At 42.2% G+C, this 27,126-nt stretch overlaps 1 long non-coding RNA gene across 1 annotated transcript; it reads left to right on the top strand.

Moving 5' to 3' along the window:
* Positions 1-10,635: 10,635 nt before the first annotated feature.
* LOC137471815 (uncharacterized) lies at positions 10,636-26,875 on the top strand. The gene is made up of 3 exons (XR_010997868.1): positions 10,636-10,730; positions 13,101-13,212; positions 26,460-26,875. It is a non-coding gene; the product is annotated as an uncharacterized lncRNA (long non-coding RNA).
* Positions 26,876-27,126: the final 251 nt, after the last annotated feature.

Genomic DNA, 27,126 nt, shown 5'->3' with positions numbered 1-27,126 from the left:
TCCCTTGGACTCAAAGATAATATTCTTTAAATAAATGTTGGGCCTTTAAGTAAAACTTCTTTTCTGTGTAAGGAAAGGTATTGTGACTCATACAGCCTTAACACTAATCACTCACTGCTCCTTCCTGGAATATAAACTAACTCTGTTTATTAATCTGAAATAAACAGCAGGAACATCTCTGGCACCATTGAAAAAATGAAGGCTGTACACTTTATTTTAAATGTAGTGAGTGGAAATTTTACTGTTGGTGCTTACTGAATCAGTTCAGGTGAATAATTTAGGCATGAGGATGTAAATTAATTGGTAGGGTTTTTTTCCTCCATCTTTTTTTTTACTTAATGGATATGGCTTATAAATTTGTATCCATATATGGAGTGAGATATATTTTGTTTAAACTTGTATTCCAGGCATGTCTGTGGTGGTACCAAGTACCCCGAAATCATCTGGCATCTGTGGGAGTTGCAAGAGATCAGTGCTGAGCAGAAAATCAGGCTCTTTGTGCTTTGAGAATGCTAATCCATTGTTAGGGCTTCCTTTTAAACTGAAAATAAACACAATGTGTGTTCTGTTAACTTAGACAGGTGCTAGAGCCGACAGCTCGAGGTTTAAGGGCAAGGGTCAAGCAATCAAAAGTGGTCCTCTCTTGCACAGATCATCAAACAGGGAGTGCATCAATGGGCTCAGTGGCCAAGGCTGGAAATTAATCAGCTCAGCCCTCGGTGTTTAGCCATGCTGATTATATACTGGCAAAGTGAGCAGGAGCTGACAGGCCAGGGGAGCTAACGTAATAGGAGTGCGTTCCCAACAAAGGCAGGGGAGAAAGATCAATTTGCAATATTCTTTTCTGTACCCATGCAACAAAGCAGAAACATGAAAGCAGAACATTAAGGGATGCTCCCTATGAACTGGACAAATCAATAAACATCAGTGGTAAGGGGAGAAAAAAAAGTTTCTCGTTCTGTTGTGTACCCTGAGGCCGCTTCTGTCTTTGTGAAGTGCTGAGTAGCAGTGGCCTCTGTCATGTTTCCTTTCACCTACATGGTGTCATCTGCTTCAGTCTCAAGGTGAATACTGGTTTGCACAATCAGAGCAAGTGTTTAAGGAAATTATTCCATATCTTTGGGAAGAGATGGTAGTAAACAACACTCTGCAGAAGCTGCAGTTGGACGCTCAATACACAGAGCTCCATTTCTACATTGGAGTTTGGGGTAGAAACTGGATTTGGTGCTTACACCTCGTGAAAGATTTCAGTTCAGAACACTTGAATAAGTGCCAGTTGCTTTCATAGGGAATGCCAGATGCAAAATCTGGTTTGATGTATAGGAGTTTACCGTTTCTTGGAAAATGAATTCCCACAATCAATAGTTGCAATAATGTAAGAAACCCAGGGAAAAAATAGAGAGAGATGGATCCAGTTTGTAGATATAAATAATGACTTCTAGCAGGATTTGGGAAAGGGAACTACAACTGAAAAGAAAAATGTTTATTGCGGCCACAGCCAAGTCTGATGTTTGGCCAGTTATTTTATCATCTTAAATATTTGGCTGTGAGAGCCAAGCCTGTAAAGGAAAGTATTTCCAGCAGTGTTACAGCTTTGCACTGACCACTTTCACCTGTATGTGGAATATCTATTAGATGCACATTCAATGCTGTTGGTAAAAGAACAGCTTTCTTTTGGCTTCCCATTGGCTTTGGTGGAGGAGTCCTCACTCTCTTGGCACTTTATTTTTAAAAGCAAAATGAGCAGAATGCTAAAGCACATGTTCAAGCATGTGACTCCTCCCTTTGCAAGGAAGCCTGTGCTTTACAGGGCACATGGTGTGAATAGGCTGTTACCTGCTGGCAGGGATCTGGTGAAGGCTGGGGGGCAGGTGGGGACTCATCAACCTGGGCACAGTCCCCCTTCACCCAAGCAGGACAGCAGATCTGGTCTGAGGAGAGCACCCGTGGTGGGATCCAGCACGGGCCCTGCTGAGGGTGATGGCAGTGGCAGCTGCAAAGTAGTTTGCTGGTGAATGACAGTAAATGGTGAAACACCTTGGACTCAGGAAGGTATTTGTGTTTGTCCACAATTTTATTAAGTTAGTCTGGTATTTAAGAACAGTTTTCCCCCATTTGCAAATGGGGTAAGCCAGCAGGAATTCAGTGTGTGTCCTTTTAGCACAAACCCCCAAACTCAGCAGGTGCTAAAATGCATGGATACCTCCTGCAAACAGGCTGTTTAATTGCAGACCCAAAGCAGGTCACTATCAAGTTATATGTGATATGGGATGTTGTATGTCATGGCTAAGGCATGGGTGAGGAGATCTTTTTTTGGCTGATTATTTTCTGGCAGATTTACAGGGTAAATAAATTCAAAAAAGTTTGATAAGCCGCTAGTGTCTGTTTCTTATCTATGATCAAGAAGTCCAGCAAAGGGCATGTAAGGGGATGTGGGAGGAGGGAGGAGTGGGAACAGTTGCAGAAGCCAAACTTGTGCCTTGGATTAGTGTCTGGTATTGAAGAGTCAAAGAGAGGTGCCTGCTGCTTCTGAAAAGCAAATTGATGGAAGGTTTGTAGAATAGATCATCTTTATGGAAGTGGTGCAGCCACTTTGAGTGCCAAACTCAAACCTTTGGCATCCTGATAAACAAAAGTTTTGTTCTTGCTGTGTCCCTTGAGGGAAACCTGGGCAGCCTGGGCTTCCTGAGTGTTACTGGGGAGACTGAGAAGAAATGATGACCCAGGAAATGGAGTGAGTCTTGAAAATGGTAAGTCAATAAATGTTGGGAAAGGAGTTCCTGAGAGAGGTGCAAGGGTTGGTGGTGTCCTTTTGTCATGCTGCTGATCTGTTTATCATCAGCAATGCCTAATCACAGTGCTCCAGGCCTTCTTAGTGTTCTAAAAGATGTGATCTAAGCAAGTTGCTTTTGCACTGTTCACTGTGCTTGAGGTTCATGTGGACTTCATACACAGAAAAATCCTTGTTTTGTAATCTGTTTTGTTTCCCTGCAATAAGATTGCATGAACCTGAGGGCTTTGAAGTAATCAGAGGACTTCTGATGATTTAAAATATTTAAATTTTTCTAATGACAAAGTTTGTTTAAAGAACATTACATTAAGATGTAAGAAATCACACAAAATGAGCACTTCCCAGGAAACAAATCAGCCTAGGGCATTGATTCTGGCTAGAGAACTGAAGTGTGGAATTTGTTATTTGTTTCTCTTGAGCATTCCATTTTGTGCCACCTGACTTGATGTGTGTGCTGATTATTTTTCTCTGGATAACACACAGCCATAGTTTTTTGACATTTGTTGAGGGAGAATGTGAAGTGTTCAAGCTGATCAGCTGATATCCCCCCTCTGTGAGCAGAAAACACACAAGAGGCTTATCAGTAGCAGGACATTTCTGCTAAAATAATGAGGAATGGAACAGTTAAAATCAAGATTTTTAAAAGCATATTGTCATCTTCAAGTTTCTAAGTGTCTGGAATGGAAAGCCAGAGCCATATATGCGCTTCTTTAGGGACCTCTTCATAATGACAGTGGTAGACATTTTCTGTATTTAAATAAAATAAGCTTTCCTGTTACAGTAGATTCAGGAGTTCTGTTTATCCAACTTGATGAAAGCTGGACAGAAGAAAATAAAAATTACATAAACATAATAGTTTTAGTTTGGATAAGCAAAATGTTCTAAGTCACTTATGAATACAAGTGTTGAAAATCTAATGTCACCTGTGTGGGCTTGAAAATTTTGCCTTGCCTTTTCAAATAATATTGACAAGAAAATCTTGTCTATTGACAAGAACATTTTAGATATGCATGTTGTTAAGAATGGAACAGGAGTAATAGCTGATCTCTTTGACCTAACAAAAGTGCTCAGAATTTTTAAACAGATAAATGTTATCAACCATTTCCATTGTGCAACAGCCACAGCCTAATCAACAATCTATTTTTGACCATCGGGAATACCATCCTTTCGTTACTTAATTTTAATTAAGCATTTCTGCCTTACACTTTGGAAGTGCTAGTCCAGTGTTGGCAAATGCCCAGAGGTTTGCAGATATTTTGGCTGTTGCAATGGTGATGGAACGGAGATGAAATTTGAGAAAAGGCTGTTAGTGACTACGGAGGAAGGAGAGGTTCTAGAAAGAAGAATTAAAAATGGGATGAAAGGGACTAAAAGTTAAGGATCTCTTCTACTTGAATTCATCATGCTCAATCCATTGAGGAAATGCCTCAAAGGGTATGGATGGCCACCTGCCTCCTCCAAAGAATGCCTCAGAGCTGGTGCTGGGCATTCCATAGCCTCTGTATGTGGATGCTGCTCCTCACTTATGGCCGCACTGACAAACTTTGAGATCTGGTTTAAAATTGCTGCTGGCTTTTTTCTATGTTTTTTTTTTTTCCTCTGGTGTAGATTTCAAGTGTCCCATGTGTTTTGAAAATTCTGTGGAACATAACTTCCTTCTGAACACACCTGATTTTAAGTTGCTGTGTGTGTAGGGTTTTTTTGTTGAGTTTTTTGTCTCTCAGAGTTAAAGTTGGATAAATGTTGGTCATTGCATTCTGAGAATGCCGTAAGGTTAGCATTTGGCCATCAAGAAATGCTTTGTGAGTGTTTTTCTTGAGTCTTCATTCCAGGTCTTCTGAATAAACCAGTGCTGAGAACTAAAATACCCACAAAACTTGGAAAGTAAACTTGATCTAGCTGATCTTAAAGGACAGGCTCTTTCTTTTCCAGATTGTCTTACTTGCTTGTAGTTGATTTTCCTGTATCCTGTCTTTTAAAACTTCTGGTTTTCAGGATTGTTGCAACTGTGTGTCAGCAGGGACCATGAAAACTTGATGCTGTTCCAGGCTCTGTCTCTGAAATGCTGAGAACAGACTTTATCTTCACTTGAGCATTCCCCAGAAGTTCTAATTGTCATAATCCCTTATTTCCTAATGTTTTAGGATGTTCTTTGGGCTGTATGTGAGATGTGTCTGCATTCTGTTCCTCTATTCTATTGCAGTAGCTTTTTTAAAGAAAGCTGGTTTGTGGTATGATAGGCAAACTTTGCATATGATTATACTGGCTCTTCTGACTCCAGGAATGTGAGGGCTCTGGGCAAAATCTGGATGATTTTTCTCTTTGGTTTGTGGTAAGTGAAATTATAATTAAGAGGTCTTTTTAAAAAATCAAATTCTTAGAAACAATCATTTACTTGTTGCATGTGAATGAAAACAGATGGAAAAAGAAAGGAGATTTATAGGAAAAACCTTGAGTTATTTTGTTTTGAATTATTTCTTAAAATGAAAAGTTGAATCAAAACTTTTCAGATTAGCAAAATCCAGCATTTTGATACCACAGAAAAACAAAAACCAAAAAAACCCCAAACCATCCCATTATATTATTTTTCCCCACTGAAAACATAAAGTCAACAGCTTTGCACAGTAGTGTTTAAAAAGTTGCATTTTGACGGTGGGTTTTGGAATCTGGGATTTGGTTTTCTTGAGGCTGCTCTGTGGTATGGCTCCTTCTGCCCTGGTTATTCTGATCTCTGCCTTTGGAAATTGCTCAGAGGTAATAATTACTTTTCCTGTCACTTTTGCCAGACCCTATCAGTCCTGCTAGCTAGCTGCTTATCACTGAAATAAGCAAAAGTTTGCTCTGTCATCTACTAGCTGCCAAATATCATTCACAAGCAATTTTTTTCCTACTGCAAGATGGACATGAAACACCTGCTAATTTCAGGCTGGTTGGTAAATCCCTCTGGAGCCTTTACACACAGGCTGTTCCTTTGGTCACCGTTCAAAGTGTGTGAGCGTTTTCAAAAGCTGACGTTGATTTCTCTGTGACCTGCACCCACACTTAGCTACCCAGCTTATGGGACTGCAAAGGCAACCTCATTTTCCAGGATCTCTGTGGATCCATCTCTGAAGCTCATCCCTGTTATCATGTCATGTCCTACACTGTGTTTAAAAATAATTTTGTGTTAAGCAATGAAGGCGCTAGGTTGGCATGCTTTTAAAAAGATAAAAGCAGACTGTTTTTTTAAGTAGCATGGCAATTACCATGCCAATTGTTGCTGATGGTTCAAAACCTCTCCTTCCAAGTTTCAGTTTTTTGCCTGCTGTTAATGCTCCTGCTGAGGCTATAGTGGTTATCTGCTCCGATTTGCTGGTACAACCAATATCTGTGAACTCTCTGAGGACATTCTTGGCAGCTGCAGGACATAATTACCACATTTGAGAATATTTTTTAGGCATTTGGATCTATGGCTGGCTTTTCAGATTGCTCCCCAGCTAACGAACCCGTTATTGGTTTGACACAGTTGACAGCTGGCTGTGCTGGTGGCTAAAGAACTGCCTCTGGGGCTGTCTCACAATGAGGTTAATGATGGGCTAGATAAGTTCCCTGCATTTCCTGTACCTCATTTACCTGGAATTGTGCTCTTCACTAGGCTTTTCCATGATGCTAAGGGACCTCACCAAACTTCCATATTTACTGAATGGTGCAGCTATTCTGCTGGGCCAGATTTGGGCTTATTTACTGGGTTTGTTTTTTGTTTGTTTGTTTGAAGTAGTGACAACAGGAGCAAAAAAATCTCTGCTCTGAAAATGCATTGTTTTAATAAAGGGAAGGGCTGTCAAACATCCATTTTGGGCAGGACTCATACTTGTTAACTGGCTGAGCATCCCTTTTCTCTCTCAAGTTATTATGATCCACAAAGGAGTGTTTGTACTTCAGTGTGCTTTTGGTTTTCTTGCTTCCTCCCTGCAGGGCTTCTGGAGACCATGACTAATGATGGATTTGTGAAGCTTCTATGCAGATCCCATGTCTGTAAGTGCCTCACACATGGAAGTTTAATAGCTATTTTTCTTGTGATACTTCATTTGTGGTCAGCTGTGCAAGGTGAAGAGCAAACATAATGTTGATATGTGGTGCTGATATTTTAAACAGAGCCACAGGAAAATAATTATTATATTTGGGGAGGACAGCACTAAAGGGATTTTTTTTTTCCCTTAAAGCTTTTCCTTTTCTCTGGGATGGTTGAAATAGTTAAGTCATTTTAAAAACAAATTCCCATCCTCCCTGATTTAAGATCTATTTCTGCAGTATGTATTGAGTGGGGGAGATACTGTAGCATTTTTATGAGGAGATAAAATATTGGCTTAATGATAATTTGGCAAAGTTTCAAGATATCTGAGAAGACTTCCTGGAAATTAAAAACAACTCAAATGTAAGAGAAAATTAAGCTACTGACCCCAAGTACAAAAGGGGAAGAGCTCAGACATCCATTCTTCCCTGCTCCTTGATTTATTCTTTTTTCTTTTCTTCTTCCATTTTTTTTTTTCAATCCTTTTTTGCTAATTATCTCCCCTTGACCCTGGCTGCTCTCATTACAGGGTGGAGGGATAGTTTGGTGTAAATTTGCTCTTACCACACTGCACATTTTTAATTTTCCAGGGGTTTTGTTTTCTGATGGTGGTGAAACTTTTTGTGAAGGTTTTCAAATGGAGCAAACGTGTCTGAGACCAAACCCCCTTTCTGCTTGCAGTTTGAGGGCTGAGGAGAGAGACTTTTTCTGAGAAAATTGAATTCTCTGTACTTCAGCCATTTGCACCATTTTTCTATAGGAAAATGTGTAAATATCTGGAGGTGTGCAGGATGTCATGGAGACTATTTTGGTCTTCCTAGTGCTGCTGCCTGTATATGGTTCATCTGAGCAGACTTCTCCATGCTATTCCCTCTCAGGGACCTGAGCTGATCCTCCTTGACATCCTTAGATGAAGACCTCATTTTTGGGATCTGTATGAGTTTTTGCACAGTTGGAAATACAGAATCAGACTCACTAGAGCTCTTGTAGCATAAGGAATAATTCCTTTTTATCTGTGGAGCTCTTAACCTCCCTGCTCGGAAAAGTGGAAGGTGTGGTAATTGGAGACAAGTTTCTTGGTTTCGTTTTTCAGGCGGGTGGAAAGAGATTTTGACATTTGAACATGTGGAGCCAGACACACCATTGATGTGTTTCATTTAATCACATCAGCCAGATAGTGATAACCTTTGATTCCTGCACAGCAGACATTCCATGAGAACTGCCTGTGCAGAGCCTGAACGTCTGATTTTAATCCATTGTATGATTTAGCCTTTTAGAAAATTGCTACTTTTTAACATCTTGGTCCTGTTCTTCTCCCCATAATTCTTCCACACAGGGGAAGGGTGGACTGGGAAGGAGCATATGACACAGAAATTTAGGAAAGCTGAGAAAGCAAAGGAAGGGTTATCAAGAAATATGAATCAGAGTAACATTTGGTGGTTGTGTTGAAATGTGTGTCTGGGGAAAGTTTCCAGCCTTTATAGCTACAGGACACTGTGGATGTCACCCAAATGTCATGGATGCTGGAGTCTGCAGTCAGCCTCAAACAGCAGCTGTTGGGATGTGCCCCACTGCATTGGTTTTAGCTCTGAAATCCGCTGTTGCTCATCCAAGTGATTTGCTGTGGCATGGAGCACAGAGAGGTCCGTGGGCTATGCTTGGAGCCTAGACTGGTTTTGTCTTGGGGAAGGCAGCTGGTCCTGTGAGAAGCCCTGGAAATGCTGGTCCCTGCAGGACAGAGCCTCAGACATCAGCCTGAGGTCTACAGCTGCCGTCGGCAGATCCCACAGATGTCAGCGGTTCAAGGGCTGATGGAGTCCAGCCTTTTAGAGCAGCCATTCACAGCACTGACCCTGGTCCCTGATAAAAGTCAGCACTGACTTTCAGGTTTCTTTTATTTATTTATTTATTTCCATGCTAACCCCTTAAAAGCAGAGTTTCAAGCCTTGCACTCTGACCTGTTGTTACTTGCTGTTCGCATTCTTAGCCTCTTAGCTCATGTTCTGCCTGTCATCTGTGTGCTACAGAACCTCTTTTGGAAACTGCTGGAATTACCTCACAGAGCTGTGGAGTTGGTTTCTTGTCCAATCTCAAATTGTGAAACTCTTTTATTTTCTTTTTTTTTTTTTTAAGATGCAAATTACAGAAACTTAGAGAGACTCTTAGTCCTCCTGCTTCTTCATTTCAATGTCTTTGCACTGGATATTTTGTTTTCTTTCATGGCTTCCTTTTTAAAACAATTTAATGCCTGCTTAGGGTATGTCTGTCTACTGCTCTGGCTTGAAGAACAGAGGTCACTGAGATGAAGAGGATGTTGCCCACTGCTTTGACAGCAAAATGCTTCAGGACAGGATGCTCTGGATAGGCCAGCTGTGTCTGCTCCAAGACTTGAGCTCTTTGGAGGGAGGCAGTGATAGAATAATGTAAGTGGAAATCTTTAGGAATAAACAGGCTTTGGTCCAAGCCAGTTGAAATGTAAAGGAAGGTTCAGAAAAATCTGTGTTAGAACTGGGCAAGAAAGGTAAGATTTCATGGAGCATCTCCCCTGATATCTGGGCATTAATTTTGTGCCCACTGGCTGCTTGGAAAGATGCCAAGAACTGGTTGTGTCCAGCACTCTGTTGTTGGCATCATGAAGATCTATGCAGAGGCTGTTGGAGTGTTTCCTCCTGTAAATGCCCCTTACTGTACTTAAATTCAGGGATAGACTGAACTGATGGTTCAGCTGTCAAGGTAAGCCACCTAGCCTGGATTTTGTGCCTGATTTCTTGCCACCAGCCCATCTCTAGGATCATAAGGTCTCTAAAGTTTTGGGAACTTTTCCTCCCTTTAAAACAAGGATACCAGCATGCCCCGCCTCAAAAAGATAAGTTAGTCTGCATTCTGTCTTTGTATTCTTATGCTTGCACTGAACTGAAAAAAGAGGTGAGCTGAGGAAGAGGAAGAAATTCTAAAGACATGAGTGCAATTTTGAGGTCTGGTTGGCTGGCTGTTTTTTTTCTTTTTTTTTTTTTTCACTCAAGTTAGTTCAGAGAACTAACTTGATGTCTGTGAATTGGCAAGGTCTGTGAAATTTTGGACAATCTCTAAAAATGAATCAGTTATATAAAAAAATCTTGCCTGTGGGATTCAAATAATTAAGATATAAGTAATTAGTAATTAAGGAATTAAATAACACTGAGATTTCAAAAACTCTTTGGGGAGGCTGAATGACGTTTCTTGGTGTATTTCATTTGTTATAGTCCTGTTTTACAGTGTGTAGGTCAAATATTAGTTGTGCCTGTTTAGGCACGAACCTTGGGTGGGGGGCAGAGGGCAGAGGGCTTGTCCTTGGTGTGCTGAGCATGTTCCCTATCAGTGCTGTCTGGTCTGTGTGCCCGTGTTTCACATTATGTGCTTCAATCCTTTTAAGGCTGTTCTCTCATTTAGTAGCAAGGGTTCTTTTCCTGACCTTCTATTGCAAAAGGACAATTTCTTTCCAAACTAGAAAGGCTCAACTTTCTTGACCTGAGGAATCCAGCTGATGTGTCAGGGAACCTCAAATGCCTTGCAGCTAGTGAAAATTTAGCTTTCTGTTTACACTGTTGGCTCCGAGCTGTGGGTCTTCTGAGAGCTGCTGTGCTCACCCTGCTGGGGATGCAAGCAGGCCATTCCCAAAAGGTGAACAGAGCTTCCTGTCCCCTTGAAAAGAGCTGGGGAGGTGTGGCCACATACAGCTTTACAGACCTGAGTATCACCTGCTGATGCTATTTAATTATAAGGGAAAAGAATGTGACTGGGATGTTTGTTTCTTTTTTATTAGTTGCAGCACTCTAGAAACTCAAAGCAACTGTCAGGGATTCCATCAGAAGGCAAATGACAGTGGGGGAAAAAAGCTAGAAGAAGGAGGTAGGTTTTTTCCTCACTAGATTTCCTATGAAATATATTCTTGACAGGAATGTGCATTACACATACATGCAGTATAGGTTTGCATCCAGAAATTCACACCAGGGACTTAAGATTTCAAAGACTTTGGACATTTATCTGTTGTAAATGTAATTGTATCTAGAAGTAAATAAGACTCTGCAATTTATAGGCACTTTAATCTTGCAATTTATGGACACAGGATTACTTAGAATAATGCTGCCTTATTTTATACTGATGGTGTTGTATTTTCACCACTGTAGTAAGGGTTATTTCTGCTGTGAACCTTTATCAGAGTCTGTGAGTTTCTAGAGGGTTATAAACTGGCTTGTGTTGTCTCTGAAGAAACATGAACTCTCAAGCTTGGAAGAACATAGTTAAAAATTTAAGATCCATCAGTGTACCAAATATTTATGCTTATGGATAAATATAGAGGATTCTTTCCAAACATGGGTGAGTGTGCTTGTATGAATGTTCTGAAGAGAGAATTAAAATTAACAGCAGTTTATCTGATTCTGCTGTTTGTTATGTAAGGAGAGAGAGGGTGCACTCAGAACTAAACAGAAATACTTCTAAATTCAGAGAAAGTTGCTGTAAATAGACCCAAACCCCGTCCTTCTTCTGGGAACTGGTCCATACACAGTGCTATTTTCTCTCACCAGGGCAAGGTGGATGTGTTGTTGCCCAGCTGGATTAATTTCTGGCAGGCTGTTAGACTGCAGGAGAGCACCCGCAGGTGTAATATTTTAGTTAGAAAGAGGGTTTAAATTTCTAGCACAGAAATAGGCTGGAAGCCGTGATGTTAACACAAGACAGAGTGTACCTCCTTTCTAATTCTAATATGCTGGCTTTTAATCAGCAGTGCTTTGACGTCTGCTGCTGAATAACAGTGAAAGAGGAGAGTTGCAGAATCAGGGCCCAAGTTTCTTAGCTATTGTATCTTGGGACAAAAGAGACACGTCAGGTCACTTCAGAGTAAACAGTGGGGTTGGAAAGTGAGGTGAAATGGAGAAAATGTTTTGGATGCACATATATACGTGTGTATATATGTACCTACACCACCTCCCTATGTGCAGAGACAGTGTTCATACCCATTGTGCTGGTGTCCAGGCAGGTCAATTTATAATTGTCTCCAAGTGCTTACTCCTGCAAACTGGAGCACTGTTTATCTGCTGCTTGGTGGCAGTCAGAGATTCTTCTGAAGCATCATAGAAAATCAAATAAATTACTTCAAATTTTATCCTTACTGGAAGAATGTACATTGATCAGTGTAAGTGAGGAGCCAACACATCCCTGTCAGCAAGTAATAGCCTCTGGGAAGTAATTTTTCGAGCTAAAGAGGTGAACAAACCCTGTAAATGGTGATCAGTAAACAACAAAATTCCCCTGTACTTCAATATCAACAAGGATACCATCAATTCTCCTGCTGTTCATTTTTACCATCTCTATTATTCTGTGTTGTGCTCTCCATGCCTGAGATGGTGGTAGTTCATTGTGTCAGATATTCTTGCTTTTCAGTAAAAGTAAATACATTTTTGATTTAGAATAATTTATGTTTAGCAATAGAAGGGAGTGTTTTGTTTTCTCCTTCTCATTAGTTACAGTTTGTTAAGGCATTTGCATTTGAAGAACTTTTTCCTCTCTTCACGTCTTCCTGCCTGTTCAGACACTTGAGTGCCTTCTCTCTTTAAATAGCTTCTTTTTTTTTTTCTTTTTTTTTTTTTGAAAAGGTCTTAGAGGCTAATAAACCCCCAAATTACAATTATCAGTATTTATCAAAGTACAACATGATGTCATGCTGCATTTGATACAAAAACATCCAGCTGAATATTCTATTAGACAGGTCCTGTGAAGTTAAAAAGAGGACCGGGTTGAGTTATCTCACCATGGGAGGAAAAAGGCATGCACAATCAGATATTTAACACTCCTTTGCAATTATGGGGAATTTTTATTCTCTCCCTGGTAGGGAAGATAGCATTTTACTGCAGTGTTTCAAGTTTGCCTCCAATGGTATCTGATAGAAGTGCTTTTATCCCCTGAAGATACAGTACAAAATACAAATCATCATTGGTTTTATCTCAGCTGGAGCTGCCTATTTTCTAAATGAGTTTACTCTGTGCTACTGCCCATCAGGCACATTTTTCATCCTTCATCCCCACTCTTTTACTATAGCTGGGTTTAAGTCCTTTCTTCTGTCCTTTGTTCCTTCAGCTCAGCGAAGTAAACAGCAGGATTGATCTTACACTGCATTTTGGTATTGTTCCAAGTGCTCATCAATAGACATGGGCTGGGAATGCACTGACTGGAAAAGAAGGGCAAGATTGAAATTCACTTTTTGTTCTTTGTGCCTTTTAGTGTGCAGCGGAATGTCCCTAATCTGAAAGCTGCTACACTGACTGCCTATCAACATGCAAATTAATCATCAAGTGACGAGTCCCATATTCGCTCAAAGTAAAAGTCTCTAAAGGTATCTATGCAAAAAAAAAAAAAAAAAAAAAGGGGAGGGGGGGAAGTAAAAAAGCCTTTTTTTTTTGTTTGTTTATTTGTTTTTCTGATGCAATTGCTGGTGACTGGTATGGGGAACCCTTATGGGTTTTGAATCTACTCCCCTGTTTAGTCGCAAGCCTAATGCTTTGGAAGCATCTAGGTAGGGAGGAGAATCTTTTGGTATCCTCATAAGCAAGACAACTTAAACTAAAGATTACCTGCAGTTAGCAGCAAAGCAAAGGAGGGATTCCAAACAAAAGCAATATCATGACTGCAAATTATTTGTACCTGCTTTCCTGAGGAAAGGCAGTAGAAATAAACTTACAAATGCTGAATGCCATAGTTTCTCATTTTTTTTTAGCACACAGTGTTTCCACTTGTAACTTTTCCCTGGGGTCTTGAAGGATTATAATTGAATTCGGGGCTGTAGCAAGAATATACAGTACTACTGTGTTTTAATATCCATTGACTTTTATATGGCAGTTTGATAAAATGTTTGAATGCGGGGAAAATGTAGGTATTCTTTATGGAAGACTAAACAGCTGGCAGAGAATAACTGAGGGCTGGAAAAGAGCTGGCTTACATGTTTGAGAGCTGTTCTAGTGTGCTTATCTGGCTGTTGAAGAGCAGTATTTCAGACAAGGTTTCACTCTCCATCATTGTTGGACTGATATGCCTATAAATACATTGCACAAGAAATGGCACCAACCTGTGTCCCTAACTGAAGTAGTTTAATTAATTATCACAGCACTGAATGTATTTCATCTTCCTGTTCTTACTAGTTCTTCAGGACTTATTCTTCATCCTTGCCTGTGTGATTAGAGTCCCAACCACAGAGCTGTACATTTTCTGCAATCTTGAAAACTTTATTTATTTATCTGTCTTGCCCACTATATGATCTGAATACCTATCTGCATCTTAGAAACAGAAAGGAGGAAGAAATAAGAAAGGATTGCATGCTGGTCTCACACCAGAGACCTACCCACATCCAAAGTTGCTCATAATTTTTGTGTTAGCTTGCATTTCTTTCAGCCTTCTTGTTCTGCACCCAGGGGTAAAGTATCCTTTGCTATGTAGATAGGGTTGTAATTTTCATTCTTTCTTGGAGGCAAAAATGCTTCCTCCTTGCCTATCTCTGGAGGAATCTTTCAGAAAAGGGGAAAGGAAAAAAGAGAGAGAAAACCAGAATGTTTTATGCTGAGCTGGGTCTGAGCTGTGAAGTACATGTAACAGTCCCAAACCTCCCACAGTCTGGGAGGTGAACACTCTGCTTTGTGCCTGGTTTCTTATGGGGGCAGTGTAGTGTGAGATGGAGATATGGGCAGGGAGGCCAAACCCAGGGAGAGGAATTAAAGTCCCAGCCTGGACAGGGATGTGAAGGAAGGTGTGTGTGTGTCCCTACAATAATCTGTTAATAGCTGGGGCTCTGCCTGCAAGCTCTGAGCTCGTCTATGGCTTCCCAATGTTGTCTGGGCTTGCTGTGTCCCCCTGCTGCATGGAAGCAGTGGTGGGTGCACAAGTGGATTTGCACCTGGGCAGCAGGAAGAGTGTTCTCATAACTAACCTACCTCAACCAGGTGGGAGTGACTTCCAAGCCAGCTGAAAGCCCAGCTGCAGGGACTGTGGCTCTGCCTCAGCACTCACTGTGGGGGCAGGCTGGGCTGGGAGAGACAAAATCTGAACACACTGAGCAGAGTCTCTCTGTGGCTTTGGGTCCAAAAGAATTAGTGCCTTTTAAAAATAGAAAACAGATTTCTTGTTACTCAGGGAAAGAATAAAGGCTCCTGAAGATTTCCATGGGAACAAATTCTAGTATTTTTAATATGTAAAGCAGTGGCATGTTATGCCTTTGTTCAATTTTAAGGGTCTTTGGGGTTGTTTTTTTGTTTGTTGTTTTTCTTAGGTGAACGAGAGGAGCCAGCTTTCTCTGACCTACCGCCGGCTCAAACCAGCAAAGTTTGCACAAAGTTTGCAAAATGTCCCTTTTCAGCTGGAAGTGGCTATCTTCACCCTCCCTATCCCACTGCTGCCCTTTGGCTGGGCTGTAGCTGAGCCAGGATCCCAGGCTCCTTCCCAGCTGTCAGCAGGTCCATATGCAATGAGTGAGGAGAGCTCCTGCCCGTACCTGGATGTGTGGGCACGCTGTCGCAATGGAGCCGCATCCCAGGTCCCCCTGATCCAGTGCCCCCACTGCCAGAGGGCACCTGCTGCTGCCCAGGGGAGCTGAAGTCTTCTCAGCTGGAAGTCACCTTCTACACCAGACACCAGGCTCTTGACTCGCAGCAGGAAAGAGGACATACTCTGTTTGCAAGCAGCCACGCCAGGTAATATCTGTGCAGACACAAACACAGGGGCGTGCTGATTTTCCTCTCGGGGGGGTTTCAGGCAAAGCTTTGGTTGCAGTAGCATGTCTGTAAACTTCTGACGTGCAGTAACGTGACCAAGACCTGCATCTAGGCTTGTTGGAGTCCAGCAGTGCTTATAGCCAGACCTGAGGTTTGAAATGGGCCTTGGTCAAGGCTCTGACTAGTCCTTCCCAGCAAGGATGTGCTCTCTGCTGAGATAAAGCTTATTCAACAAGGTTGGCAGGACAACAGAGTGCTGACACGTCCATTAAAATTTGTGAGATGTCCTTCCCTCTGCCTCTGCTGCTGGCCTGATCCTTGTGAGCTGTCTTTGTCAGGAGCACCATAGGGATAGGCAAATCAGTGCTGCATATTAAGGAGGATGTCACATAAAGCAAGAAATCTTATGAGGTCATTGCCTATGCACTCTTTTGCTTTCATTTAAGCATACAGGTCATGGTCTAGGAATGGTACTTCCCAGTTTAGTGCTCCCACTGAGAATCTCCAAACCATGAGCCTCTTGGTCCCTTCTACTTTACTTCCTTCTGGAGTGGGATGGAAAGGAGATTTGGAGGCACAAAAGGTAAAGCTCACATATTGAGATAAGAACAATTTATTGGAAACAGCAATGAGATTAGAAAATAAACAGCAATGGTAATAAGGGCAGAGAATACAAGAAAGAGGTGATCAAGTCCCAAGGAAACCCTCTGAGATCAGATAACACCCAACTGCTCCCTCTCCATGCTATACCAACTGGAAGAGACCCCTTCTCCCTGGAAGAGACTCCCTTTCCCCCAGCCCTGGCAATGACATGAGGTGGTATAGAATAAACCTCTGGGTCCTGGCCATACCTGGCCTACCCTCTCCAGGTTACTGCAAAAATTAACTCTGTCCTGGCTGGAACAATATGTTGGACTAGGAGACAGACAGGCATTACTAAACCTATACCCAGATAGGAGTGGTGGGAGTAATGAGCAGTAGTTTTAGTGTCTGCCACTCTCTCCTAGATGTTTAAGTGAGGTGATGACATTAGATGGCTTGTGGTACCCGGCCTCAGTGCTCTGTCCCTCAGCCTGCCGGGACATACACTTTCCTAAACAACTGCAGGCTGCATTTTTATCTTACTTGTGCAGGGTCCCTGTTTCTGTAACCTCTGAATTTTGTGCATGCCAGTGGCATGGAACTTCCTGGCTTCTCTCTGGGATGCATTAAGCCAGGAGTGCTCTCAGTCGTTGCAGCTCAGCATGTGGGTATTGATCGCTGCCGCCTGTCCTGGAGCCAGCGTGGGTGGAAGCAGGTTGAAGAGGGCACTGCTGGCTTGTGAACCAACGTGGGTGACATTCTGGCTCTGTGACACCAAGCTTGTCCTGTGAGAAGTGGTCTACTGCTCTTTTACTGTTTTGTAGCATGTTGTCATGCTACTTTTATGCAGAGGACACTGACTACAGATTCCCCTACTCACATTTCCTTCTCCCTGTGTGCTGAAGTACTGTCACTTACAGAAATGTGTGTGTATTTATGTGTACATGCACCCATATAGGGGTGTGTCATCCTGGCTTGCATAAGGGCTGTATTCCTGCATGCCTCTGTTCTGGTCCTGTGATTTTCCTTTTGCAATATTACTGGTGGGTGGGATCTTTTTCTCATCTTCATCTGCTGCCCATCCCTTTTCCTGGGGAATTGGGCAGTGATGGTGAGGGTTCAGCATCTTTGGATATAAGGTCAGAAAGGGAATCCTCCTTGGCTGCTGACTTGCTGAAGCTGGTCACATGCTGAAAGCAGAAAGTTTTGCTCTTCACCCTGATGGACTTCAGAGGTCAGTAACTTGGGGCCAGATGGTTGCCTGGGATGTCACATGCTGTTCCTGGTGCTCATGGAAAACTTAATTTTACTGTTGAAGCATTTCACTGATAGTAGCACAACTTTTTCAGTTAAACTGGATGCTTTTACAAGAGCAGGACTTTTTAAAGCTTTTTCTCTGACTTTTAGGAAGTGCCCACTGTGCAGGCTCAGTGTTTGTAGAGTAGGTTGGTCTGTACATAAATGCAGGAGGTCAGGTGCTAATGGAATCAGCTGGAGCTGCATGGGGGTTCCCTGTGGCACTTGGCCTTAAAGCTGGTCTTTAAGAGGTGTTTTGGAAGACCGTGCAGCAAGGGAGAATGATAACTGTGCTTAGACAGCACAGGCAGGTAAGCCCACTGTCTACAGTTTAGCTGCAGGTGGGAGTTTTCCAGCAGAATAATGTGTTTGGCCAGCCAGTCTGCTGACATCAAAATGTTTCTGCAAAAATGGGGCTTTTTGTTGCAACTTTCCAGAGCTGTGAGCACTGTGAGGCCGCCTTGGTTTTTCTGCCTGTTCTTGTGTCAGTGCCAGGCTGCATTGGTGGAGTTCAGAGTGGGAGCTTGGATATTAGGCATACAGACTCTGCTTTTAACTGATGCTTTTAAAAAGGTGAGGGTTTTCTTTTTGCATGTATGTGGGCAGTTTGCTTTTTTTTTTTTTTTTTTTTGGATTTTTGTATCTTACAGCTCAACAAAACTTAAAGCTGAAAGAATCTAGACAGACCCTCTGACTCCTTTCTTCCATATTAGTGTGAAATGTTTGGTTATATTTGACTTCTCCTCATTGAAGTTATCCCCGGAGATGGCACAAATAGCCTTAAATGTTACCAGATCAGCCATTTTAAGGTCACTGTCTTCTACTGCCTGTCACCTTTTCTGAGCCTCTAAGGCTCCCATTTGTGCTGGAGCTTTCCAGTGTATCTGGGATGAGATGGTCCCCAGCCCAACCCACAGCCTCACAGCGGAGGGCCAAGGATTCAGCTATGGTGGTCTGCAGTGGTGAATTTAAAAACCAGACAAAATCTTGTGGCAAAACTAATTCTCTTCTGAAAGTGCTCTCCATTACACTTACCCTCCTCGTTTTTATAATGGAATGCACACAACAGTACGCATATTGACTTATGTTTTCAGTCAATATCAAGATTTATTGTCCCCTGAGTTAAATGAATCACAATATTGACCTCATTGTAAGCCAATACCGGCTTAATGTTTTTTTTTTAGAGTATTTTGTATTCATTTTTAGTAATAGGGCCCATACAGTAGTCTATAATATTCATTTGTATTCTCCTTCTTGCTCTTTCCCCTTTTTTTTTTATTTCCTTGTCTGTGTCTGTTGATGGCTATCACAGCAGTAGACACTGGATTCATTTAATGAATGAGAAATAAAGATGTCCAATAGCTGGTGTATCTCCATTATAGAGATGGAATGAGTCATTTCCACAATCAGCTTGCCTTTAGCTTGGGCCAGGAAAAACAAGGTGCAGTGCCTCTAGCAGCCACTGATATAGAAACAATAGCCAAGTGTTACTTGTATCATACCACTTCTTTCTTTCCTTCTTTTTCTTTCTCTTTTTTTTTTTCTTTTTTTTTTCCTTTTGTTTCTGCATTTAAATTTTCCACAGGAGGGGAAAAACCCAGTATTTCTTTAATATTGAATTCCATTTATCTCCATAAATTGGTTATGGTATACAATCTAAAGGACTCAGCTGTTTTTAAAATAGGTTTATTCCTTTTCCTTTAAGATTATTTCAGATTATTTCCACACAGTATAGGCGAGTTATAAGAAGACTCATTTTGCAGACTTCAGTGAGAGCTGCACATTTGCTGTGCATCATTTCAGATGTGGAATGTTGAACAAAGAAATTAAATTTATATGTATCACCTAAATTATTTCAGATTCATGGTTCAGCAAAGAGTTCAGATCCTAATCAAATATGTAGTTTGCATGGGCACTACACCTTTTCTCAATAATAATATGGCAGTTCTATTTACAATGCTTGACTAGATTTTGTAATAATGCTTTTACTGAAATTTACCTTTTGTTTTTCTGCTGCAGTCTTGGCCGCCCATAAAACATGTGCACTCTTAGAGCAAAGATAATGATTGCAAGTAACTTTTCTTGAGAGAAGGGGAGAGAGAGAGTGAAATCAGGGCTCCTGTCAAATATTCCTGCCTCTCAGACTTTTCCAGTGACTACTAATTGCTACAGTGGCTACCAGTGACAACTGCATGCTGATATATGGGCAAGTAGATCTGTATTCTGTGTTAAAAGGAACAGTTTGAATATCAAGGTCATGAGAAATTATCTGAAAAGCTGCTTTGCTAGAATTACCCCAACTATCACCTAATCAACATCCACTGCCTTTACTGCAACATGGAGGAGAAAAACTCCAATAGAAGATGTAGATGTAGAGGAGGAGAAAGGGGTGGAAGAAGAGGAAAGAGGAATAATACATTACTGGAGCTGAACCCAGGGCAGGAAAAGGTGAAGGAACATCCTTCTTTTGTGTGCTGGGCCTGGCCAAGAAAGGAGGAAGCCCTGAAATGCCTTTTTTTTTTTTTTTTTTTTGCTCTGGCCTGTGCAACAGTTCATCAATGGACTTCAGGGTGTTCTACAATGAAATGCCCGTAAATTAAGAATGTAGAGGCAAGTAACAAGCACTCCTTCCCCATTTTGTTTTTGGAGTGGACTGCAGTTACCCCACTTGTCCCCGAGCAGAGCCTTACTCTGGGAGAATTTGGGTGACTGTCCCAGTTTTGGGTGACTGTCCAGGGGAATATCAGCAGCCCCACTGAATTAGTACTGAGCTAGAGCTGGGCCACAAAAGGCTGCACTCCAGTCTTGCCTGAGCTTAACTGACCCACAGTGTGTGTGCTAGGATTGAGATTGTTAGACAGCAAGGGAAAAGCATCAGTTTCCTTATTGCTGAGGTATTGCTACTGGTGGATGCAGGCATGGGCTTTTTCTTGTGTCCCAACATAAATCACCTGCAGAGCTGGGCATGCAAGCACTCCAAGCTGTATGAGCAAATCAGTCATGTGTGTTCCCCTGAACAACATTTCTCTGATGGGCAGTGTGGGTTTGCAGATGTGCTCCCTGAAGCAAGCCCAGCTGGAGCCCTTCCAGGGCCTTTGAAGGAGACTTAGATCTTTCCTTGGGCCACATTCACAGGAGCTCCTTCACAGCTTCTTCTGTTAGCATCATCACAGCTCACTGTCTGCTTGAGTATGAGAGTTTCTTACTCACTTTGGTCTTTTCTTTCCTTCCCAGAAAGTCTTCACTGCTCATACAGCCTTAGGAATGTCAGGACTCAGAAGCAAATTTTTTAAATCTAATTATAAGCTTGTATTTATACTTTCACCTTGCAGTTTTCAAGGCTGCCAGGGTGGTGCCTGAAGCATCCTTAGGGTAGGGATTATTGGTGGAGTGGTGAGAGTGCAAGCATGTATGTGTGTGTGCTGGAGAAACACCAGGCAACATGGGAATTACTTGGGGTTTTGTTTTTCTGCACTGAGGGTTGCTATCTTGTGCTGAATGGTTCTGTGCTGAGCTGGGAGGTCAGATCCTGAAACTGATGTTTTGTTGGGCTCTTTTTTTTTTTTTTTTTTTCATTTGGTTGTTGTTTTTTTAATGACAAAAGAAAAATTCCTGCCTTGAAAACAGCATTGTGCCTTATCTTGATCCATTTCTAAGAATAGGTTTAGGTTGTGCTGTTCAGTGATTTCCACTGTTGTTACCCACCCCCAAACCTTCTTCATGCCCTGATGGTGGTGTTGTATTTTTTTTTTCAGATCTGTGATTTTGTTTGTTATTTGGAACATGCTCTCTGTGTGCATCTGAAGATCTGAAAAAAAAGGACAAAATTATTTCCTGATATAGGAGTTTCTCATTTCTCCAGTCCTTGTTAGGAGCAAGTGGGAAACCCAGAGGGGAAAACAGTCTCCCCCAAAGCAGTTTTTACATTCCTCTCAGACTTTTATCACTTTAACTTTCTCTTGTTTTTCTGCTTGTCTAAAATTCTTATTCTGACACTGTTGGTGCTGTAAGATCACTGCTTCTGGGGAATTTTGATGCTGAAAATAGGTGGCTAGGGAGCACTTGAGAAATGGTTATTTGTAAGGCTAACTTCCTGCTGGAAATGTCTTGCCATCTTGCCATTCCAGTGTCTTTTCTGCTTGAAGAACTCCATCTACTCTTTCTTTGGCATACATTCTTATCTGGAAACAAATAATCCAGAAAACAGCCAAAGGATGATGTTTTAACCTCTAAATCCTTCCTCTCTTCTGGAAATACAGCTTCCTTTCTCCTTGGTTGAGTGAGTGAAAACTGAGAGAGGAAGTAGATACAAATGAGATATGAAGTTCCTCTGTTTATTCCTTTTTTTTTTTTTTCAGGACAGAAACAACAAATTTAGAGTCCCCAGAAATAAGGAAAGGGAACAGAGGAATTACATAGGAAGGGAAAAAGGAATTGCTTGGAGGTGACTGCCCACCTTATGTGTTGAGGGTGAGATGCCAGCTGTGTAAATCTTTTTGGCAGAACTTCCCGATTTCAGAGGTAGAAAGGAATTCTTCCTCTCCCTCACAGCTTGAAAACTGGAAGGTGAAAATATAAATACAAGCTTATAATTAGATTTAAAAAATTTCCTCTGAGTCCTGACATTCCTGAGGCTGCATGAGCAGTGAAGGCTTTCTGGGAAGGAAAGAAAAGACCAAAGTGAGTAAGAAACTCTCATACTCAAGCAGACAGTGAGCTGTGATGATGCTAACAGAGAAGCTGTGAAGGAGCACACAAGAGAGGGCACAGAGAATTTAGATTGTGTATCCTACAGCAGAGAGAGTAGATCTCTATTAGCTGTACATTAATTGGCACAGGAAGGCAATTAGGCGCCAAAAAAGGCAAAATGCTGGGCTTGGAAATGCAGTTTTCTGTCCAGAGGTGCGTCTTTGAAAAATCCCTGGCTTGTTCAAACTTTGATGTCATTGATCAGATGTTAGCACCAGGTAATTAAATGATAAAATAGAAAGAGGAAGTCCAATAAAAGCCTTTTTTTTTTCTTAATGAGGATGAACGTAACATTCTCAGAAGCTGTTTTCAGGCAGAAGAATTACATTTGATATCTGCTCAATAGTGCATTTGCTTATTAATAGAGTGAATGATTTAAAATTAAACAAATGACCATTCAGATATTTATTGGTAGGCATGATAATGCCTGTAGTAGTAATACAGTGCTTAATTTATTTTAAAAAGTAACTTTCTCATACTTTGTAATGCTTCCTGGTAGATGTTGCTCTGCTGGGAGAAGGAATAGCAAAAGAAGTAAAGTGGTTGTAGTGGTTACATCTTTTTTATACATTGCCTGCTTGGAAAGACATAAAATGCCCCTTTTGTTTTTTTACATTTTTTTGGTACTATACCACCATCTGTGTTTTGGGGGGAAAAAATTGATTTTTAATATTAAGAAGGGATTTGTAGAGAGGAAAGTAATAGGAGGCAAAACCAGCCAAAACCATCAGTTCTTCTAGGAGTGGGATTCCTCAGAATAAAAACACTCTGTGGTTTTGGGGATTGCTGAACTGAAGTGAGTTCAAAAAGGCAAATACCAGTCTCGCACAGACTGAGCTAAGCTTTGGGGGGTTAATGTGCAGCTGGTGGCAAGCTGAGAGGGGAGGGGGCCCAGGGTGCTGGGCAGTGGTGCAAGGGCACACAAAGCTCTTTGAGATCCTTGAACAGTGCTGGCTCATCCCTGTTTCACTGGCATTGGAGGTTTGCTGGAAACAAATGCTCAGGAAGCGCTCGGGAGCGTCCTGTGCAGCGGGGGAAGGAGTGCAAGGCAGCAGAAGTAATACGAAGGAGTTAAGTGGAAAGCTTTTCAGTGGAGATGCCGGGCTGAACGGAGCTGTGACACAAGATGTGAGTCTGTTAGAGGAGATAAATGCCACGGGAGCTGGGTCATACCAAAAAGCATCATTCTCTCTTTTGCCCTGACCATGCTGAGTCCTGGCTCCCCTTGGTGTCTCTGCTGTGATGTTTAGAAACCCCAGGATGGGCTTTCCCCTCCTGCAGAATGATTCCCCTTTCAGCAAGCACTGTGGAAGGAGTTAAGGATGCGAGTTCAGCCTGAAGCTCGGTTTCCTGGCGTATGTTGGTTGTTGCCAAAATCTTAATGTTGTTTTAATGCATTTTTGTGTTCATGAATCCATTTTCCAGAGCTGCCGATTGCACACACTAACCCTTTTTATGTGACTAAAAGCCAGCTGTAGTATCCTTGAAGAATCAAATGCTCTCATAGCTCTGGAAATTGCTCTGGGTGTGCATGCATGTTTATTTGTGCGTCAGCTCTTTTAATCTTTCTACTGAAAACCTAATATACTGTAACTGGGACATTTTCAAAAAAGAGAACACTTCAAAACAATTCTAAATATAAATTAAATCCATTTCCAAATGGCTTGTTAAAAAATGCAGATGGTTTATATTTATTATATCATTTTTTTGTTTTATCACCTTGCAAAATTTTACAGCATAGAATCTTATTTAACGCGAAGGCATTTTAAGCAGCAATATTAGACAGCTGTATGTGCGTCATACTAAGAGATTTTTACAGGATATTAAAGTTGGTTCTGATGTAACCTGGTGTTTTGAGCAGCACAGATTAGGCATTTTCCAATTTTGTAATTTTTTTTAAGTAGGTGTGCTTTTTTTTTTTTTTTTGCCCCTCCCAAAATAGCCTTTTAGTTCTTGATTCCAATTGTTCTCAAGGTGTAAGGAAATTCAGGCCAGAGTGATTGAGAAACTGCTCTCTGAGCTTATATGAATAACAAAGAGTGGCCCAGATATTATCTCAGCTGAAATTAGGGGTAATTATACTCTATAGCAAATTATATACATAGTTAAAATAAATAACAAAGCACAGTGTTCATATTCTGGTGATTAATTCTTTTCCCCCCCAAGTTCTGTTTGCCTTTACAATTTTTCCATTGCAATCAACATGAGAATATTGCTGGGTAGCAGCAGCACCTGAATAAGTGCCAGCCTGATTTGTTGTTTTTTTTCCTTCTCAGCCTCCAACAGGCACAAGCAGGTTTAATGTTAACTTGACTCAACTCCAGCTCCTCTGCTGGTTCTCACACCCTCCAGGTCAGAGCTAAATCCCCTATTAATTAAACAGAAATTATATCCGAAATAAATCACTTGGTGCAAGAAACCCACGGTGGAATTTTTTGAAAGATGTTTGCAATAATTAAACATTCTGTGACTGGTGACATTTTAAATAACTCTTAAAATACCAACCTAGGTTGATATTTAAAATAGGCTCTTCATTGGAAAGGCAGTGATCCCATTGAGCAACTAAGATAAACCACATCATTGTATAAGAAGGGGAAAAAAAACATTCATTCAATAGCAGCAAAAACCTCTCAAATGTTTTCACATGGCAAGAGTCTTAAAAGTGCTTGGAAGACACAGGTTGGGGGTGGTTCTGTCGATGCTTGTGAAGGAAGAGCTGATAATCCCTCAGTATCTGTGCACTCCATCTCTGGTTGTTGCCGGGTGTGTAACGGGTTTCCTGGCTCATGGGCACTGCTATAGGAACAGAAGGGGTCAGGGATTTTGGCTGGTCTTTTAGGGTTTTGCTATCTGTTTGTCACATCCTGCACTGCACCTTTCCTCCTGACCTGGCAATTTCAGGGGCATTTTGTGCAATCAAGCAGAAGCCCACGTATTTCGTCAGTGTCCCCAGGCAATGTGCCACTTGGGCTGATGGGAGCTCACAGCAGTGCTGCTGCACACTTGCACGGGCTTGCCTCACCCTGTGCCCACTGGCTTTGGAAAACACACAAACAAAATAATACCTCACCACCACCAAAAAAATCCCACAATGGTTCCCTTCTCCCAGAGCATGTGGGGAAAAATAGTGAGTCTTGCCTGAATGCAGGAAGAGAGGAGGTGGGGGAATGGTGGTGTAGGAGGAGAAGACATTGTGTACCTCGGTGGTGGTTGACTGGTCTTTGTGGCCACTTGAAACCCTTCTGTGCAATGCTTCTTGCAGGCTGGAGAGAGGGAGAGGTTTAGGTGCCTTGCTGAGTTGGGGATCAGTGTAGGCAAACTGGGTTTTGCACTTCTCTCCTGTGCTCATGACCTGAGTGACTGTGGCCACCAGCTGGGAGGAGGCAGAGGAGAGCGGCCATGCCCTCTGCCCTGAGAAGGCAGGGAGTTTGTTCAGAGCTGGGCAGACCTAGGGACCCCTCCAGGCCTGTCCTTCCCCTGCCCTGGTCTCTGTGAGGTCCTGCAGTCTTAGAGCAGGCAGGGGTGCCTTGAGGTTAAGTGCAAAAGCAGGATGGGGATAAGAACGGTCCTCCTGTGGGAAGTGCAGGCATCTCACGCTGGTCGACTGCTATACTTTCATTAAAGGTGCAATGGGTTATGTGGAAGTAGATTGGATGTATACAGTGACTGAAGACTGTCACACAGTGTAGCTGTACTGCAGTTTCCTCAAGATGTCTCATGTCTGGCCTCTTTTCCAATCAAACTACCACTGCTGCATGTTCTCTTACCTCCCTATTGCCCTCCATCTAGGTGGACCATGCCCTTCAGCTGTAATCTCTGCAGCCTAACCTACTTTCTCTAGGAAAAGTCAGGAAATCCTGTTTGTCTTGGTTTAGTATTTTTTTTAACTACATTTTACATTCCACCTGGATTTTATAGCAGGCAATTTCAGTGAGAGGCATGGGAACCAAGAGACTTGGCATGTCTTTACTTGAGGAAAAATTGTCTTTCCTACTGCTGCAGCAGTCTGGCTCCATGTCTGGAGCTTCCTTGTGTTTTGCTGGAGCTTCTCCCCTGGCTGCTCACAGGGAGTGCAGCTGAGGAGGGTGCATGGCCAAGGAACCCGGGCAGCATGGTGCTCATTTGGAACAGCTGGGTGGCAGCTCAGACCAATGGCTTGTACCTGCAGGTTGGATTTATGAGCGTTTGCGAAAACACAGCTATTCTACTACCAAAACCATGGCATTGCCAGTCTAATCCTATTTTCTCCTTGAAGGATTAGTTTCTAAGACTGGGACAAATCTTTCTGGGGGAAGAAGAGGAGGAGTAAGCTAACACAACTCTCATTTGGAACAAGAATTAAGAAGATGAAACGTGAAGATATGCTGACTTAGACTGATCTAATCACTAAACTGTAGTTCAGGGATGTGAGCTATGAAGCCAAGGCTGGGACTACAGAAAACACCTGGACAGGTAAAATGCAATAGTTCCTCTCTGTGATGGTCAGTGCATGTCCTCCTCCTGGTTTGAGGCCTGAAGGTCTGACATTCGACATCCTGTGACTGAGGTTACAATAGTGCTCCACAGCTGTGGCACCACTGCTCCAAGCCTCTGATGGTCTGGAGGGGTTTTCAGGATCCAGCTCTGCCACCCAGTCGTGATGCTCCTTCTGCCAGGGAAGGTGGGCTGGGGACAGTCTGCACCTACCAAAGCGGTTTCTTACTATTTAATAATTGCTACGGGCAGCTATAAATAACCTCTTGTCCCAGTTGCTCGATGCTTTTAGGTGGGGGTTGAGAGCTGTGCGCCGAGTGGCGGCGCGGTGGTTTATTACTCGTCGTTATTAATTACTCGGCGAGCGCTGGCCAGGCTTGCACGGTGAGCCCGTGAGGGCCGGGAGCTGCGGGGCGCGGGCGCGGCGGAGCCGGGGCTCGAACCCGCGG

This window comes from Anomalospiza imberbis, chromosome 3 (genome assembly GCF_031753505.1).
Source record: "Anomalospiza imberbis isolate Cuckoo-Finch-1a 21T00152 chromosome 3, ASM3175350v1, whole genome shotgun sequence".
In the NCBI taxonomy this organism is placed as follows: Eukaryota; Metazoa; Chordata; class Aves; order Passeriformes; family Viduidae; genus Anomalospiza; species Anomalospiza imberbis.
This window is presented reverse-complemented; position numbering and strand designations above follow the sequence as displayed.